Genomic DNA, 20,454 nt, shown 5'->3' with positions numbered 1-20,454 from the left:
GTTTTAGCGTTTTTACATATTTATTAACTTATTTCCGGATACTACCCACAAACCACTATTTCTCAACGTCATATGGAGAACCGGTGCTATGAAGCTAGTTCCAGCTGGCTAACGTTAGCTACTAGCGATGTTAGCATGTAATTCCATTTACATTCCAAACCAAGTTTTGGCGCTGGTGAGCTACTATGTACATCCACGAAGAAGAAACCATATAAACTATTTTTCTCCTGTGCGTTTGGTAGTGGTAGTCGATCGAGCAAGTGAGTGTTGTAGTAGTTTTCCTTCATTTGTAGCTAGTGCAGTAATACCTACAAGGACAGGGTTATGACTCATTTGTGGCCAAAAATGAGAAGCAAGCATTGAAGTCGGAACGGTTTGTCCAGTTGAAGCGAGCGGATTGGAGTATGGGAACCGTGCGCACGTCTACTGTATGTGGTGCTCATTTCACCCTGGAGGACTTCGATGACTTAGTATAACCAGTGGCCTGCCTTTGGCCCCAAGTGAGAGCAGGTTCGCCGGAGCCTTGGCCAAGTGAGACACGGATGCTGGCATGTATAGATGGAAACCTTCTGAGTCTTCTGGGTAAAACACTGTGGTAAATCCTGTATGGAAATGTACCACCACCATGGCACATTTCAAAACAGGATTTACCGCAGTGTTTTACCCAAAAGGCTCAGAGGAGTGCTGCTGGCGTGCTTATGCAAAACATGAGCCCAAAACTGAAAAGCATCAACAGGAGCAGCACCCCACCCTGTTCTCCTGGAGGTCAAAAGATAGGACACATTGCCCGGCCAAAGTCTCTTAAATTACCGATTTAACAGGCGTGAGAGCAGTCTTGAGTCAGACCTCTTGATCATGTAGATGAGCGAACACAGAAACAAGCATGTTAACAACCCTTTCCAGGCCTTATTGCAAATTCCATATGCTTGAGAAAGCTAAAGTCAGACAAGTAACAGAGCAAGGCAATGAAGGCTATGGAGGATCCAAAGATTGCCATGTTACCGAAAAGATCCATGAGGGGTAGTCTATTCAGCCACTTTGGGGGGTCAAATGGAGGTTGTCCGAAAAACCCTTCTTTATCATTAAAAACCACCACATTTCATCAACCAGCCTTGATCAGAGTCATGATGTTAGCCAGAGCTAGGCTCAAAGTCAAGCCAAGCAGGCCATTACACAGAGCAGGGCTCAAAGTCAAGCCTAGCAGGCCATTCATTACCTTACCTTGTCATTTATGACCCGGGCTACTGGATCCCAGCTGGTGGCAGGTGAGAGACCCAACAGCAGCACAGGTGTTTATCTGGAGAAGGGAATAAGCAGATACGTTGGTTAAGTACAGAAATACTTACGCTAAATCTTCTCATAATCTTAGGGTTAAGCCTAAATGGCCCGTTATTGGCCCATTACCCTTATTAGACAGGATTATCCAAGCCAAATTATCTTTATCTACTTAAACCAACATGGAGAAAGATGGGGGGGGTTATGTGATGTAAGGATTTTGCAAAAGAGCTGTTTTTGTTCATTGCATTCAGTGATACTTCGGAGCTAGGAGTCCAGAATTCCACCATACCCCACTCTGAGGCTATGCACATAAAATAAACAGTTTCTCTGAGGCAGTGCATAGGCCTCGTGTCGTTTTACATAAACTTTTGTGAGACTCCAATTTGAAAAAAAATACTTAAAATATGCACCACAACCCATATCTTGGGCAACATTTACAAATGGCTTATTAGGCTACATTGACTTTTGAATCAATTAGGGATGCAAATTCCGGCCGACTAACTGACCCTCATTAACATTTCTTTCAAACAGTAAAATGAAGAGACCAACAGAAAATACTATCAGAGATCTGTATATAATGACGAGATGCTTATGTTTCTGCCCTGACAATGGGAGTCTTCCCAAGGCTGTCAGGCAGGCGACAAGCTTAGGCCCAAAATAAACCCATATAAATGTATTGGGCTTATTTTGGACATATTTTGGTGAGAGTGAAACCTCCCGCTTTGCCTCTTCCTATCTGATACTATGCATGATACAAGGACTGGACAATTTTCATTAAGAGCTTAATGGAAACATGCAACAATAGCAAGCCTTTTGTTTTACTGTTCAAAAGGCTACTGCCTATTATTGAATTTGCAACTCTTGCAATGAAAAATAAAACGTAATCTTCAAACATTTGCCAAAATGCAGTTCTCGGAAAACACCGTTCTAAACCTATTGCGAGCAGTTGTTAGAGTAATTGAAATCTCGGTTAGAAACTTTAAAAAAGGGTGAATCTAATAGCAACAACTATGATGGGTTAACTTCCTACAATACTCTGTCATGGCATTTGATATGCGGAATGCACGAGCCACTTTCCAACGACTGGTTAACTCCGTATTAGCTGGCATTCCCAATTGTAGTGCCTATCTTGATGATCTAGTGATTTATTAGTCAGAGTGATCAGATCATGTTAACTCTCTAAGGGTAGTATGTGAACGTTTGGCAGCTGCTTCTCTAACCCTGAACTTGGCAAAGTGCGAGTTTGGGAAGGCTACTGTTACCTATCTCGGCCATGGACAGGTGCGCCCTGTGTATGCCAAGGTCTTGGCTATAACTGCATTCCCCGCACCTACCACCAGACGAGAGCTACGCCGCTTTTTAGGGATGGTTGGCTACTACCGTAGTTTCTGTAAAAACTTCTCTGCGGTAGTTGCTCCATTGACCGATTTGCTCAGTCCGGCAAGATCGTTTGAGTGGTCCCGATTGTAAGGTAGCTTTTGATACTGCTAAAGCACACTTATGTAATACCCCTGTACTTGCTGCTCCGGAATTTGAACGACCGTTTAAACTTGAGGTAGATGCTAGTGCCAGAGGTGCTGGTGCTGTTCTACTGCAGCAGGACAAGAGTGGAGTGGATCATCCTGTTTGTTATTTTTCACGAAAATGTAACAAATGTCAAGCAAATTATGCAACCATTGAACAAGAAGCTCTAGCTTTGTTGTTAGCTCTGCAATACTTTGAAGTATATATTGGTTCCAGTGCCTTACCAGTGATTGTATATACTGACCATAACCCCTTAGTGTTTCTCCACAGGATGTACAACCAGAACCAGCGCCTTATGCGTTGGGCGCTTATTGTGCAAAATTATAATTTGGAGATTAGCCACAAAAAGGGTTCTGATAATGTAGTAGCAGATGCTTTGTCTCGTGTGTAAAACTGATTTTTGTATGTTTCGTAAGGTTGACTTTGTTTGTTGATCTTGTGGGTATTCATTGTAAATACTTTGGTCGCAATCTAGGGTTGCTCTTTTAAGGGTGGGAGTGTTACGGATACAGGTATCCTGAGTGTGTATCCTGTGTGTGTATTTCTTTTCTCTCCTTCTCCCCTCACAGGTGGCAATCATCCTTCCCCAATCAGTCGGCAATCAGAAGACTTATGCTCCTTTTCCCTTACCCAATCACTTCCCCTTTCCCTTGGTTTAAAAACCCAGTCAGTTGTTTTCTCTGGAGCTCGATCTCTCTGTGTTTCAATCTCTCTGTGTCTCAATCTCTCGCTGTTTCTCTCCCTCTCTCTTTTTGTATGCAGAGATCTCTCTGTTTTTGCAACTACATGTCACTTTGTCTGTTATCCTGTGAGTATTGTTTTATGGTGTTTGACTGTTTGTTTGATGGTGGGAAAAGGGGGTACCAAGCCAAGTCGCCCATGGGCCTACATTACACGTAGGAATACTTTGTCTAAATACCCTCATTAAGACTGGGCGGACCACCCGCTGTATTTTATTGGTTAGGTAGTTAGCTGTATTGAAGCAGGCTAGTCTAGCTTAGGGGTGTTTTGGGATATTTGTTTCTTTCCTTGGGTCCAGCTCAGCCCCTTTTCCCACCCCCCTTTATTGTGTGTTTAAAGATAAACCATTAGTGTTTGACGGTAAATGTAAGTTGTCTGTGGTTTTTCGTTCTCACTGTTACTTTTTCACTGTTATAATTTGCATGAGTTATGTTACGGGTCTCGTTGCCATCCCCCCTAGACTGCAGGGCCAAAGGGATTCGTAACACTAATATAAGATTCTGCTTTGGCTTCTGGACAATGAAAGAAAGTTGATATGAAATCCAATAGAACAGGAGAGAAATTCTGGTTAATGGCATGAGGAAGTCTTTATAAAATAATTGCCTCGTTTCTACGGATGGATTTTTGCAAGGCTACTTTGAAGCAAGGTAAGACATGCCTCACTATTTGAAGTAAAGTGAAACGTTCAGGTTTCAAACAATTAAACCACAGACAGAGCAATGTGACAGATATTACTACCAAATATATGGTAGTGAGAGGAAGCCCAGTGGCCGGCAGTGGGAGAAGATGGAACGAGATGGATTTTGGCCGACATTCTGCTAATTTTCTCATTGATTAACATTTGATCTCAATACAGTTTGCAGTTCCCAAAACTACCATCTGTTACGAACAGAGTGGACTAAGTTTTGTAGACTTTACCCATTGCCAAAGTTTTAAAAAACTATGTGTTGTTTAGGAGTGCAAAGGCAAATTGAGTAATTGCACAAGAGCACTTCACAGAGTATGCGTTCCCTAACGGAAATGCTTACAAGCAAAAATTAAAGCAAGAAGCACCAGTGACTTGATCAATAAAAAAGTGGTCAGATGAAACAGATGCTAAGCTACAGGACTGTTTTGCTAGCACAGACTGACATATGTTCCGGGATTCCTCCGATGGCATTGAGGAGTACACCACATCATTCATTGGCTTCATCAATAAGTTCATCGATGACGTCGTCCCCACAGTGACTGTACGTACATACCCCAACCAGAAGCCATAGATTATAGGCAACATCTGCACTGAGCTAAAGGCTAGAGCTGACACTTTCAAGGAGCAGGACTCTAACCCGGAAGCTTATAAGAAATCCCGCTATGCCCTCCGACAAACCATCAAACAGACAATGTGTCAATACAGGGCTAAGATCAAATCGTACTACACCAGCTCTGACGCTCGTCGGATGTGGCAGGGCTTGCAAACCATTAGACTACAAAGGGAAGCACAGCCGAGAGCTGCCCAGTGACATGAGCTAAACTACTTTTATGCTCGCTTTGAGGCAAATGACACTGAAACATGCAAGAGAGCACTAGCTGTTCTGGAAGACTGTGTGATCACGCCGACCTGTAGCAGTCACGTCTGTAGCCATGAAGTGCTTTGAAAGGCTGGTCATGGCTCACATCAACCCCATTATCCCAGGAACCCTAGACCCACTCCAATTTGCATACCGTCCCAACAGATCCACAGATAATGCAATCTCTATTGCACTCCACACTGCCCTTTCCCACCTGAACAAAAGGAACACCTATGTGAGAATGCTATTCATTGACTACAGCTCAGCGTTCAACACCATAGTGTCCTCAAAGCGCATCAATAAGCTAAGGACCCTGGGACTAAACACCTCCCTCAGCAACTGGATCCTGGACTTTGACGGGCCGCCCCCAGGTGGTAAGGGTAGGTAACAACACATCCGCCACGCTATCCTCAGTCCCCTCCTGTACTCCCTGTTCACTAAGTTTGCCGATGACACAACAGTGGTAGGCCTGATCACCGACAACGACGAGACAGCCTATAGGTAGGTCAGAGACCTGGCCGTGTGGTGCCAGGACAACAACCCCTCAATGTGATCAAGACAAAAGAGATGATTGTGGACTAAAGGAAAAAGATGACCGAGCACGCCCCCCTTCTCATTGACGGGGCAGCAGTGGAGCAGGTTGAGAGCTTCAAGTTCCTTGGTGTCAACATCACCAACAAACTAACATGGTCCAAGCACACCAACACAGTCATGAAGAGGGCACGACAAAACCTATTCGCCCTCAGGAGACTGAAAAGATTTGGCATGGGTACTCAGATCCTCAAAAGGTTCTACAGCTGCACCATTGAGAGCATCCTGACTGGTTGCATCACTGCCTGGTATGGAAACAGCACGGCCTCCCGACCGCAAGGCACTACAGAGGGTAGTGCGAACGGCCCAGTACATCACTGGGGCCAAGCTTCCTGCCATCCAGGACCTTTATACCAGGCAGTGTCAGAGGAAGGCCCTAAAAATTGTCAAAGACTCCAGCCACCCTAGTCATAGACTGTTCTCTCTGCTACCGCACGGCAAGCGGTACCAGAGCTTCAAGTCTAGGTCTAAGAGGCTTCTAAACAGCTTCTATCCCCAAGCCATAAGACTCCTGAACACCTAATCAAATGGCTACCCAGACTATTTGCATTGCCCCCCCCCCCCCCCCCCCCCACCCCTCTTTTACACCACTGCTACGCTTTGCTGTTATCATCTATGCATAGTCACTTTAATAACTCTACCCACATGTATCTCACTAGCTCATGCTTGGCTCTGCCCACCTCCTTGCTTGTTCTGCCCACTATTACTCATTTGTTCCCATTTGAAACGACGGTGTGTGGTCTATCTTGGGTTAGTTATAAAAATCTTTGATTATACTGCCTCAAGATCACATTGCAAAGTGGTGGGTGACGCGCTGATAGTCAACGGTAGGCAGGCTATAGCCTATACACCCGAATGGCGAATGGGCGGTGCGCTATAATTACGAGTTGAGATTGAGAGATAAAATAGCTCCTTTTAAATTAAACATTTTTTACACGCAATTGCATTTAGAATTGTTATTTGTTGCGCAATGACTGGGTTTACAAAAGCAGGTTTCACTTCAGTAGTCTTCAGGCTTTGAGGAGCTACTCTTGTGCAGTAGGGCAGATGGAAGACTATTCCACTCCTCAAACTCGGCTCTCTGTTTGCTGTAGGCGTGTGATAAATAAAATGCATGACGACTAACAAAAACACATATGCGCCAAAATTGACCCTATAGACCGATAAGCATGACTGATCAAATGTATTTTCTCCAGCTAACCGATTAACGGTTAACCATTAACATTCCTAGAATCAATCTTAAATTCATGTGAGTTTAATGGTAATTCAATTTGCCCATTATTGTATTTTTGTAAGGACATGCATGAATAGACTATTGCTTAATGAAACATTTGTGAGATGTCAGATGACAATAGCTGTATTATTATGACTAAGGCAGGGAGTGGGAAATACGCATGACATCTCTGTTTTGTATGCAACCGACAGGACTGCTGCATCATTTTAACTTGTCACAACACAAAGAAATCTAATCTAAAATAATCCTCCACTGTTGTTGTGGACAAATTAATACTATCAATTTAGTTATTATTTTATGGAGGAACAATTTGGCTTGTTTAGGGTGCATCTATCTTGTTGTTTGCGGTCTGAAAAACATTGCTAGATTGGGTGTCTGTTTTGTCAAGAATGAGGCTAGTGTATGCTTTTGGCCTATCCTAAACTACCTTATAGAACGGCAGCAAAAAAAGCCTCTATTTACATGTTGCTTATGAATGCATTTCACACTACTTTTGGATTATAATTGGATTTTAAGGCTCGTATGAATGTCCTGCTTAATATAATGTTTGTGTCATCATTGCAAATCAAATGCATTATACTTAAGAAACACTTCCAAGTAAAATGGCTAGCTTTTGCTAAAGCCTATATCAATGTTATCATTCTAGCTAACAACGGCTGCATCCAAAATAGTTATTTTGCAAAGATCACAAACAAAAATAATCTTAGCGACTGTTCAAGAAAGAATCAAAACATAATTGTAAGCGTATGATAGCCCAAAAAGGGTTTTGTTTAGAAGTAATAAAAACTTAAATCTAGGCTATGTTGAATGGACGCAGATGGAGATGGCTTTCTTACTGCTGCCAAGAGTCGAGCACCTTTGTCCATGACGTTAGTGTGTTGTGCACTGGAAAAGGATCTATAGGCACATAGCCTACACCTCTTGGAAAGCCACAGAAATAAAGTAGCATTAGCATACAGCCTAGAGTGTAGCCAGTGAGGCCTAATCTACTGTGGCTATAGACTACATAGTGTATCCACACAAGGCCTCAATAGGTTCATCATTATTCCTCTAAACCCAGAGTACATCAGACCAGTATTGTCTGCCTACACATGTCATTGCGGCCTGTGGCCTTGCCAGCTGATCGGAGACAAACCCAATCAGCGCTGGGCTCATCCCCCCCTTGCCTTGACTCTCCCTGAGCCCATACAGCACAATGGAGCTACAGTGCAGCCCAACACTGTCTGTGTGTGTCAGTCAGCTGAGCACACTACTGGGCTGCATCATCATTGCCACTTTCTGCTCCACTTCCTTCGGAGGGCTTTTAGTTCTCTCTTAAAGCTGCGATAGCTAACTTTTTGGGTGACCCAACCAAATTCACATAGAAATGTGTGTTTTAGATCTGTCATTCTTATCGAAAGCAAGTCTAAGAAGCGGTGGATCTGTTTTATGTGCACTATTTCTATGCTTCCCGTTCTTAAGATTAGTTTTTTACGTCTTTACTTTATTTTTTGTACACCAGTTTCAAAACAGCTGAAAATACAATATCGTTGGTTATGGAAAAAGTATTATTTCATAATACAATCTTTAAGTATCATGGATTTACTAATGGCTCCACGCATTCACTACATGACCAAAAGTATGTGGACACCTGCTCGTTGAACGTCTCATTTCAAAATCATGGGCATTAATATGAAGTTGGTCCCCCCTTTGCTGCTATAACAGCCTCCACTCTTCTGGGAAAGCTTTCCACTAGATGTTGGAACATTGCTGCGGGGACTTGCCTCCATTCAGCCACAAGAGCATTAGTGAGATTGGGCACTGATGTTGGCCGATTAGTCCTGGTTCGATGGGGTTGAGGTCAGGGCTCTGTGCAGGCCAGTCAAGTTCTTCCACACCGATCTCGACAAACCATTTCTGTATGTACCTCGCTTTGTGCACGGAGGCATTGTCATGCTGAAACAGGAAAAGGCCTTTGCCAAACTGTTGCCACAAAGTTGGAAGCACAGAATTGTCTAGAATGTCATTGTATGCTGAAGCGTTAAGATTTCCCTTCACTGGAACTAAGGGGCCTAGCCCGAACCATGAAAAACAGCCCCAGACCATTATTCCTCCTCCACCAAAACTTTACAGTTGGCACTATGCATTCGGGCAGGTAGCGTTCTCCTGGCATCCGCCAAACCCTAGATTTGTCTGTCAGACTGCCAGATGGTGAAGCGTGATTAATGACTCCAGAGAACACGTTTCCACTGCTTCAGAGTCCAATGGTGGTGAGCATTACATCACTCCAGTCGACGGTTGGAATTACGCATGGTGATCTTAGGCTTGTGTGCGGCTGCTCGGCCATGGAAACCCATTTCATGAAACTCCCGAAGAACAGTTATTGAGCTGATGTTGCTTCCAGAGGCTGTTTTGAACTTGGTAGTGAGTGTTGCAACCAAAGACAGACTATTTTTTACACGGCACGCGATTCATCACTCGCCAGTCCCGTTCTGTGAGCTTGTGTGGCCTACCACTTTGTGGCTGAGCCATTGTTGCTCCTAAACGTTTCCACTTCACAATAACAGCACTTACAGTTGACCGGAGCAGCTCTTTCAGGGCAGAAATTTGACGAACTGCTTGTTCGAAAGGTGGCATCCTATGACGGTGCCACGTTGAAAGTCACTGAGCTCTTCAGTAAGCCCATTCTAATGCCAATGTTTGTCTACGAAGATGGCATGGCTGTGTGCTCGATGTTATAAACCTGTCAGAAATATTAATATTCAGTAGGCCTATAAAGTACACACTGTGTATATGCACACACCCCCCCCCCCCTACCTTCAAACGCAATGCATCTTTGCTTGACATCATGGGAAAATCAAAAGAAATCAGCCAAGACCTCAGAAAACAAATTGTAGACCTCCGCAAGTCTAGTTCATCCTTGGGAGCAATTTCCAAATGCCTGAAGGTACCACGTTCATCTGTACAAACAATAGTACGCAAGTATAAACACCATGGGACCAGGCAGCCGTCATACCGCTCAGGAAGGAGACGGGTTCTGTCTCCTGGAGATGAACGTACTTTGGTGCGAAAAGTGCAAATCAATCCCAGAACAAGAGCAAAGGACCTTGTGAAGATGCTGGAGGAAACAGGTACAAAAGTATCTATATCCACAGTAAAACAAGTCCAATATCGACATAACCTGAAAGGCCGCTCAGCAAGGAAGAAGCCACTGCTCCAAAACCACCAAAAAAGCCAGACTACGGTTTGCAACTGCACATGGGGACAAAGATTGTACTTTTTGGAGAAATGTTCTCTGGTCTGATGAAACAGAAATAGAACTGTTAGGCCATAATGACCATCGTTATGTTAGGAGGAAAAAGGGGGAGGCCTGCAAGCCGAAGGACACCATCCCAACCGTGAAGCACGGGGGTGGTAGCATCATGTTGTGGGGATGCTTTGCTGCAGGAGGGACTGGTGCGCTTCACAAAATAGATGGCATCATGAGGTTGTTAATTATGTGGATATATTGAAGTAACATCTCAAGACATCAGTCAGGAAGTTAAAGCTTGGTTGCAAATGGGTCTTCCAAATGGACAATGACCCCAAGCATACTTCCAAAGTTGTGGCAAAATGGCTTAAGGACAACAAAGTCAAGGTATTGGAGTGGCCATCACAAAGCCCTGACCTCAATCCCATATAAAATTTGTGGGCAGAACTGAAAAAGCTCTGTCAGGAGGAATGGGCCAAAATTCACCCATCTTATTGTGGGAAGCTTGTGGAAGGCTACCCGAAACGTGACCCAAGTTAAACAATTTAAAGGCAATACTACCAAATACTAATTGAGTGTATGTAAACTTCTAACCCACTGGGAATGTGATGAAAGAAATAAAAGCTTAAATAAATCATTCTCTCTACTATTATTTTGACATTTCACGTTCTTAAAATAAAGTGGTGATCCTAACTGACATAAGACAGGGAATTTTTACGAGGATTAAATGTCAGGAATTGTGAAAAACTGAGTTTAAATGTATTTGGCTAAGGTGTATGCAAACTTCCGACTTCAACTGTATATATTTATAAACTGGGTGGTTCGAGCCCTGAATGCTAATTAGCTGACAGCCGTGGTATATCAGACCATATACCACAGGTATAACAAAACATGTATTTTTATTGCTCTAATTACTTTGGTAAACAGTTTATAATAGAAATAAGGCACCTCGGGGGTTTGTGGTATATGGCCTATATACCACGGCTATGTAAACTCCCGACTTCAACTGTAATCGAAAATCATATACTTCATGAGAGCCCATGAGCTCATGTTGCGCACTATTTCTATAGGTTATGCAATTGCGTGAGAAAACAGAGTTTTGATGGCCTCTATTAAAAAGAGGTTCCCATCAGCTTTCTATTGGCTAGGCCTACTATATTTATTTCTCAACTATCCTAATATTAAGCACATTGCTTCGCTTTACAACAGGAGTAAAGCCTTCCTGGCTGGCATGAAAATGAACCAAGGGAAAAGTGTCCTCCATTTGCTATTTAAGTGCATAGATGACATGTAGTTTTTTCCTCTGCCCCTGTTCCAAGACAGGTGCATGATAATGGTCCATTCTAAGGGCTTATATGTACTCTGTGCCATCGGCTTGGAAAGCCTTACAAAATACTTTTAAACTGGAAGAACTTGTCCCGATTGGTTTTTTTAAATCATTGATGAAGGATTTTGAGGCTGATTCCTGACCTGTCAATGTTTTTAATTTGCAGTTTTATGATTTTGTTATACTCTTGTGAATTCTATGATCACCTGTAGTTTTTCATGTTGTATGTCTGTAATTGTGTAATGACTTGGTGAGGCCTATCTTGGCCAGGAAGCTCTTGAAAAAGAGATTTCAAATCTCAATGAGCCCTTCCTGGTTAAATAAATGTTAAATAAAATAAAAAAATACATATATTATTTAGTATACGTAAAGACAAAATTAAATCAAGAATAGTCTGATGGGTGACAATATTAGCCTATCACTTGTGAATTGTATATTATCACTTGCGAATGATGCCAAGCTTGTGTGCAGTAAGGCAAGAAACTGTGCATGCCTTTTTTTTGTTGTTGACTCTTTCCAATCATAGTCCCACACCTCATGTAGCCTAGTCCATAGGCCTAAATATTTTTGAAACTTTGTATCACAACTCAAGTGGCCAAATCACTTCTTAAACTGAAGCAAAATAACCCGCTTTACAACCGGTGTAGAGCCTAACTGGCATACATAGTGTGAGTTTCAAGTTTGGGGAATATCATTTTCACCATAAAAATACACCTTTATAATTAAGCATTATATGCATAATCGCATTTATGGTCACTTTTGTGAATGCTGTTTTCCCGTTAATTGATTGCATTTTGGAACAAAGTTCTGATCTGTTGCATCAGCCTCATTGCTTTTAAAAGTTTTTTTGATGCGAGTGTTTGTATTAATTTGGGATCTATCGCATCCCCGGACTTTCCCAGACTATGTTTGGGATATGTCTTTCTCACACAAAATGACAAGTTAGCCAATAGAATAGGTAAACTGTTGTACTATGGGAGATAGTAGATTGACATAAGCTAGTCCTTTTGCGGTTCGTTAGGCCTTCTCATGTTGTTGGCTGACGAAAAGTAAGTGTGGATAGTTCTTCTAACATCTTCAATATGCCCTCGGAATTCGTAGCGAATTACGCAGTTGCGTCCCGATGTCTCCGTCTTCACTTGAAGCCTTCTTCGGAGCTGAGACAGATGCCTGTGAGAACCCGATCACGTGACGGGCATTGGCTAATAAGATTTGAGATATCTGAGAGAGCCATGTGAGTGAGAGGTGCTTCGGAACACGCAGCCAGGAGAAGGGAATTATAATTATTATATTCAGTCCAAGTGCACAATTGCCACTGGCCACAAAAGGCATTGATGTTTTTTTTTAAATGGGGTATTACGGCCACACTAGGTGGATGCCGCCGGGAAATTTGAGGCATTATCTAGTGCTTGTCAAATTGTGAATGAGAGACTGATGAAGTGTGTACAGCCTGTGCAAGAAACCAAGCAGAGCTCATTCCTTTCATGCAACTTTTTTCCAATCATTGTTAGTCGCATCATGCAGCCTTAAAATGGATTAAAAATCTAAATATATAGCCCAAGTTTGCCTCACAACTAAAGTTGCATAAATAACTCTAAATTAAGATAGGAAGACCTGTTTTTGTTAAACGCTCAACACAGACTAGCTGCATGTGCAGAACACAGACTAGCTGCACCCTCAGAAATTGTTTGGAGAAAACATCCTTTCTATTTTATTCAGCTTTGTTCAATTGTATTCTTCATACTATAAAATAATACAAAATAATGCCATGGAATTGTAAGCAAATCTTGGCTACACTAGTTCATTTTGCAGACCACAGCCAGATCAGGGCCTAACATAAGGACACTCAGAGTATGCTATTCTGTTCTTCTGAAATAGACTACATTTCATTAATATCATGTTTCTTTAGACCTGTCTAAAATAAATAATGGATTTATTGTTATGGTGTAGGTCATATTAAGTGGACTTAAACTTTTTAAAATGTAGATGTTCCAAAGGAGATGCTAAGTGTTTATGTTAATTAACAGTCAAATACCGTGAGACCGGCAGTTATTTGCTTGACAATCACCAGCTGACAAAATGTCATGACCACCATAGCCCTAGTTCTGACAGTGTAATCTTGTGAGATCATGGTTTATTTCGCCCGAATACAGAAAACTGAGGGGGATTTTGTGTTGCCTCCAACAACCACTTTTGTCTACAGCTACCAAGGCTGCCACCCTTCCTAACACACATCATCATCTTCACACCGACATAAACAGAGCTCTCTCAAAGCCTCTGGCTCATCTCTGTATACAAAACACATCAAAGGGTCTTCTCCATTGCTGTCCCAGTATCACTCTCGGAAATGTCCTACAAAAGAGACACATTTTGTGTCTGCTATCAATGAATATACTGATGTTTACTGTATAATCATGCTTACTGCCATTTTGTCAAACAGCAACATTAGGGTCAGTGTATGTGGTGGAGCCGTCCTAGTCCGACTCAGGATTCTTTTGGGTCTGAGTCCTACACCGAACAAGGCCCTCGCCTCACTAATCCAACAACCGTTCCCATTCCTGCTGTCTTGGCAACACACACACAAACTCACAATGAAAACCATTCTAAATGTTGATTGCCCTTTCCTCCTATACCCCCTTAACACGGCCGCTCTCCCGCAGCAACAAGAAAATAGCATTAATGCCCTGGTTTTAGGACATCCTCAGAGTAAGTTCGGGAGATGGAGGTATGAGGTTTCCATTCACACCAGCAAGCCAGACATCAACAGAAACTGTCCAACTGACTTTCTCTTGACTGTGAGACAGTAGCAGTAGACCTATGGGGTTTACTCGACGCCTTGTCCTGTGAGTTTATGCAGGCTGTTAGGTGTATGCAGGCTTTGGTCCACTTCAAGCCTAGCGTTAGCCTATAACACCTGTTTTTACTAATCGTCGAGACCTAGTGCTGGGGCAAAATCCCCCCCACACAGCTCAGAGGGACAAGGAGCAAAAATAAACTGTCATGGTGTCTCCCTATAGATATGTAGTAGTTTGTGTCAATACCACACAACTCAGTGAAAATAGAGATAAAAAGCATTCTCTGGGGCCATTAATCCAGTTGGATTAATGTCAATTGACTGGTTTTTTATGTATTGAGCGAAGGGCAGATGGACAGGGAATCAGTCAAAGGGCTGACGGTGAACACGACACTGTCAAAGCCAAATGGACTGATATCAAATCAAATGTATTTATATAGCCCTTCTTACATCAGCTGATATCTCAAAGTGCTGTACAGAAACCCAGCCTAAAACCCCAAACAGGAAGCAATGCAGGTGTAGAAGCACGGTGGCTAGGAAAAACTCCATAGAAATATTCTAGAGAGAAGCCACTGGGGGAACAGTCACTTTGCTGTACCAGAGGGGGAAGGGCTCAGATACATTAGCAGTCCAAAAGGCCAGCCCCCACTCCCCATAGATGATGAAAGGGGTTTCAGTGTCATTTCTGAAGTGAATCAGATTAAAGAGAGACAGGGAATAAGAGAGAGCATGCTTGAGCTTATTCTCAGGATGCAGATGAAAATCAAACTGTTCCAAAACAGTTCCATTTGGCTTTGACAGTGTCGTGTTCACCGTCAGCCCTTTGACTGATTCCCTGTCCATCTGCCCTTCGCTCAATACATAAAAAAACAGTCAAATGGGTGATATATAAAGCACCCAATATAGAGCTCTTTAAAATAACCATCCCAATTTCCACAAATGTGGGTAATCAATGAAGGTCAATCTAAGGACACTGGAGTCATGCTCCAATACACATCGATTCCTCATGACAGTAACCAAGTCACCTACTGAGCTTTAAACAGGGTAGATTAGGCTACACAGCCTCAGAGGCTTCATATTGAATACGTTTCCTTTTCTTTTCAAGATTATATCGTTCTAAATTATTGTTGTTTCCAAGTGGCACGTAATAAACAACACAAAACCAATAACTTACCAATGGGTACGGCCTAGGTTTCATGAGGTGCTTTCTTCTTACTCACCAACATAAAATGATCTACAGTATATCTGATGCTCAGTCTGTACCAAGAACATGTGATATAAGCATGGCTATACAGTCAGGCAGTGAATATACAGTAGCACTCGAGAGACCGGGCTCTCTACGTCTTAATGGAAACATTCCATAGCATTTTCACACACACTTAGTCCTGACGCATGGCCCTGGTGGAACGGATCTGGAGGATCCGTCTAAATATTTCCTTTCCTGGGGGACGGATCGGACCATTGTGAAGCAGAAGAGGGCTCCATGGAAAATGCCATGAATCACTACTACTAACTACTAACTATTAACTATTAACGTATTTATCGACCTGGCCAAGGCTTTCGACTCTGTCAATCACTACATTCTTATTGGCAGACTCGACAGCCTTGGCTTCTCAAATGATTGCATCGCCTGGTTTACCAACTACTTCTCTGATAGAGTTCAGTGTGTCAAATCGGAGAGGGCCTGTTGTCCGAACCTCTGGCAGTCTCTATGAGGGTGCCACATGGTTCAATTCTCGGGCCGACTCTCTTCTCTGTATACATCAATGATGTCGATCTTGCTGCTGATGATTCTCTGATCCACCTCTACGCAGTCGACACCATTCTGTATACTTCTGGCCCCTCTTTGGACACTGTGTTATCTAACCTCCAGACGAGCTTCAATGCCATACAACTCTTCTTCCGTGGCCTCCAACTGCTCTTAAATGCAAGTAAAACTAAATGCATGCTATTCAAATCGATGACTGCCCGCACCTGCCCGCCCGTCCAGCATCACTACTCTGGACGGCTCTGACTTAGAATATGTGGACAACTACAAATACCTAGGTGTCTGGTTAGACTGTAAACTCTCCTTCCAGACTCACATTAAGCATCTCCAATCCAAAATTAAATCTAGAATCGGCTTCCTATATCGCAACAAAGCATCCTTCACTCATGCTGCCAAACATACCCTCGTAAAATTGACCATCCTACCGATCCTCGACTTCGGCGATGTCATCTATAAAATAGCCTCCGACACTCTACTCAACAAATTGGATGCAGTCTATCACAGTGCCATCCGTTTTGTCACCAAAGCCCCATATACTACCCACCACTGCGACCTGAACGCTCTCGTTGGTTGGCCCTCGCTTCATACTCGTCGCCAAACCCACTGGCTACAGGTTATCTACAAGTCTCTGCTAGGTAAAGCCCCGCCTTATCTCAGCTCACTGATCACCATAGCAGCACGCGCTCCAGTAAGTATATCTCACTGGTCACCCCCATAGCCAATTCCTCCTTTGGTCGCCTTTCCTTCCAGTTCTCTGCTGCCGATGACTAGAACGAACTGCAAAAATCTACCTCATCCCCATACTGTATTTATTTATCTTGCTCCTTTGCACCCCAGTATCTTTACTTGCACATTTACCATTCCAGTGTTTAATTGTCATATTGTAATTACTTCGCCACCATGGCTTGTTCATTGCCGTAACTCCCTTATCTTTTTTATTTTTATTTTATTTTTTTAGGGGTGGATCAGCTTAATATTGCGGAAAGAATGTTGCTTCCAATGTAAATGTCTGCATCATTTCCAATCCCCCATATTTTTTGGGGTAAATATATATATCCATACACTCCCTTATCTTACCTCATTTGTACTCACTGTATTTAGACTTTTTCTATTCTTTTTTTCTACTGTATTATTGACTGTATGTTTTGTTTATTCCATGTGTAACTCTGTGTTGTTGTATGTGTCGAATTGCTATGCTTTATCTTGGCCAGGTCGCAGTTGCAAATGAGAACTTGTTCTCAACTAGCCTACCTGGTTAAATAAAGGTGAAATAAATAAAAATAAAATACTGTAAGGTTTGACCAGTGAGAGGGGTCTTAACTCCTAAAGATCATTGTTGCCTGCCTTGTCAGTTGCTTGCAATGCAAAGGAAGCAATGAATCTCAAACTATTTGTTTTGAGAGCGAGACAGGAGACCGATCCATTTCACCTTATTATGATTGTTAGTCATCATGAGCAAGGCAAAGGGGAAAATACACAGGGTGTGCTTACAACATTGTCAGTGACATAACAGTCTTGTTTTTAGTGTGTAGTAGGGCTGGGCGATATGGCCTGAAAATCATCTCAAACTCATGGGCAATTCACAATATACATCTCCGTTTTTTTTAAATGTTCTCTCTAAATAAGCTTTGTTGTACAATTAAAATGGTCAAATCCACTGCATTTAAAACAGTCAGCTATAATCTAATGAAGTCAGAGCTTGTTAACTTATACCTAGGCCATACATCAGCCTTCCACAAACAATTGTTATTTTATCAAAATAGTTTAACCTGCTTTTTCACAATAATCACTGATCTGGCTTTCAAGTCAGTCTATGAAAATGCCCTTTTTGTCACAAATTTAACCAGAACCATGCACAATTCACATTCACTAATAATGACTACCTTATTGTAGTAGGCATTATAGAAAATAAACACAGGTCTCATAAACAAATCTCTGAACAAAAATATAAAACACAATATGCAACAATTTCAAAGATTTTACTGAGTTACAGTTCATATAAGGAAATCAGTCAATAGACAATTAATTACCCATCCTCCCTCAGACGCAGGTGAAGCCGCCGTATTTGGAGGTTCTGGGGCGTGGTTACACATGGTCTGCGGTTGTGAGACTGGTTGCCAAATTCTCTGAAACGACGTTGGAGGCGACTTATTGTAGAGAAGTGAACAATCAATTCTCTGGCAACAGCTTTGGTGGACATTCCTCTGCAGTCAGCATGCCAACTGCACACTCCCTCAACTTGAGACTTCTGTGGCCTTGTGTTATTTGACAAAACCGCACATTTTGAGTGGCCTTTTGTCCCCAGCACAAGGTGCACCTGTGTAATGATCATGCTGTTTAATCAGCTTCTTGATATGCCACATCTGTCAGGTGGATGGATTATCTTGGCAAAGGAGAAATGCTCACTAACAGCGATGTAAACAAATGTGCACAAAATTATACTTCAGCTCATGAAACCAACACTTAACATGTTGCGTTTATAATTTTGTTCAATATGTTTCAAGTTTAGCCAATTCAGATTTATTTGCTAGCTACCAAGGTGGAACATTTGAATTGTTAAGAACACACCCCTTCTGTCTGTCTCAAACTGTTTGAACAGCATGCTAGCCTGTCCACTATGTTGATATATCACCCAGGCCTTGCTCCATCGATTGTCCTATTTTGGAAATGTCCTTTGATGTTCTTCTAAGTTGTTTTGCAACTAACCTATTGCTTGACATGCATGGGTTGTTAGAGAAATACGGGCCATCACAAGTTCTTTGCGATCGAGCATACAATATCATCTTCCTCAAATTGGAAATGTGCGAGTCTGCCAAAAATAGCCTACGATGTGTCCTCTGGAGAACTGTTTGTTGCGTTTTGTGGAGAGTCTTGTCAAATTCAAGTCAATTTCACATCAAATCTCTCCACTTAAATCATTTTATACAGCTGGATATTTACCGAGCCAGTGGAACTGGCATGAACAAAAGGTACACTAAGACTTTCTGGAATTTCAACAGTAAAACAATGTAGAATGAACAGTAAAATACCGTAAATTTGTTTTACAGCATTTATGCTGTAGATTGCACTGCATTGTGGGTAAAATGCTGAAAAAGACTTCACAGTAATTGGAAACCTACTGTAAAAACTAGTCTAAGATATTGTATTTCTTTACAGTAATTGCTTATGCCTACTGTAGATTTAAATGATCCGTTTCAGGCGCTAACCTCATGCTTTCGGGGGAGACATGAAGCTCAGACTATTTTAGTAAACCTTTTCTTGAAACGGCTGTGAAGTGAAATAATATTTTCAGCAGCTGCTGGGTAGGTACCTCTAAGCTAGCTTGCTCAAGTTGGTCTGCTCTAAATTGCTCGTAAATATATTTTTGTGCGAATTAGAAAAAGTGACAGGTATGGTTTTACCATTACTAGAGAAAATGACTTGTTTCTAGCAGTTCAAAATATATGACCCATAAATTACCGGCGCAACGTTTTTCCAGATTGACGGGCCACAAACCATGTTGTGGGCCACCTACAAGCAAACCCTAAAGCCGAAATTGAATGACCGGTGTTGTGAGGTGCCTACCAACCTCAGGTGAAACTGTAGCCTATCAGTGTTGTCTGCGGTAGTTAGTATCGTGAGAGAGAAAAATTACCCTACCATGATTAGATAGTAGGATAGCAGCCTACTCAAGAAATAACTAATATTGGTAGCCATCTACATGTCACTATGATATAGTCTACTCAATGGGGAGAGAATGAATGGCAACAACCGTGTGATTCAGTTCACTCGGCTCTAAGCTGTGCGACATACATCATCGCTTTGCAGGCCAGGAGTGTCTGTATAGCCTCTCCCCGCTAACCATTTGTTCAATTTAAACATTGTTCCATATAATGTTACAGAACTAGTAAACCTGTTCATGATACCAGTAGTATGCTAAACTTTGGTGGCACAGGGAAAAAAAGGAAAATCTGTGTCTGGTAAAATAATCAGTGTTATTGTGTAGGGTTTGAAGTAGGTGTATGTAGCGGCCATATTTGTATTTGCTCAATGTCTCAATTGATTTCATAAACTACATTAGATAAACAGTGCATTCGGAAAGTATTCAGACGCCTTGACTTTTTCCATATTTTGTTACGTTACAGCCGTATTCTGAAATTGATTATATTTTCCAACCTTATAAATCTACACACAATACCCCATAATGACAAAGCAAAAGCAGGTTGACATTTTTGCAAATGTATAAAATACAAAAAAACTAAAATATCACATTACACATGAGCATTCAAACCCTTTACTCAGTACTTTGCTGAAGCACCTTTGTCAGCGATTACAGCCTCGAGTCTTCTCGGGTATGACGCTAAAAGCTTTGCACACCTGTATTTGGGGAATGTCTCCCATTCTTCTCTGCAGATTCTCTCAAGCTGTCAGGTTGAATGGGG

General features: G+C 42.1%; 1 protein-coding gene across 1 annotated transcript in view; it reads right to left on the bottom strand.

The window, feature by feature from the left end:
- The window catches only part of LOC120025667 (erbin-like), a 125,686-nt gene that overhangs the window by 101,886 nt on the left and 3,346 nt on the right, over positions 1-20,454 (bottom strand). Inside the window, exon 2 of the mRNA XM_038970218.1 lies at positions 1,222-1,297. The gene's annotated coding sequence lies outside the window, so the exon portion shown is untranslated. The remainder of the gene's footprint in view (positions 1-1,221; positions 1,298-20,454) is intronic.

This window comes from Salvelinus namaycush, chromosome 31, assembly GCF_016432855.1.
Source record: "Salvelinus namaycush isolate Seneca chromosome 31, SaNama_1.0, whole genome shotgun sequence".
Lineage (NCBI taxonomy): Eukaryota > Metazoa > Chordata > Actinopteri > Salmoniformes > Salmonidae > Salvelinus > Salvelinus namaycush.
This window is presented reverse-complemented; position numbering and strand designations above follow the sequence as displayed.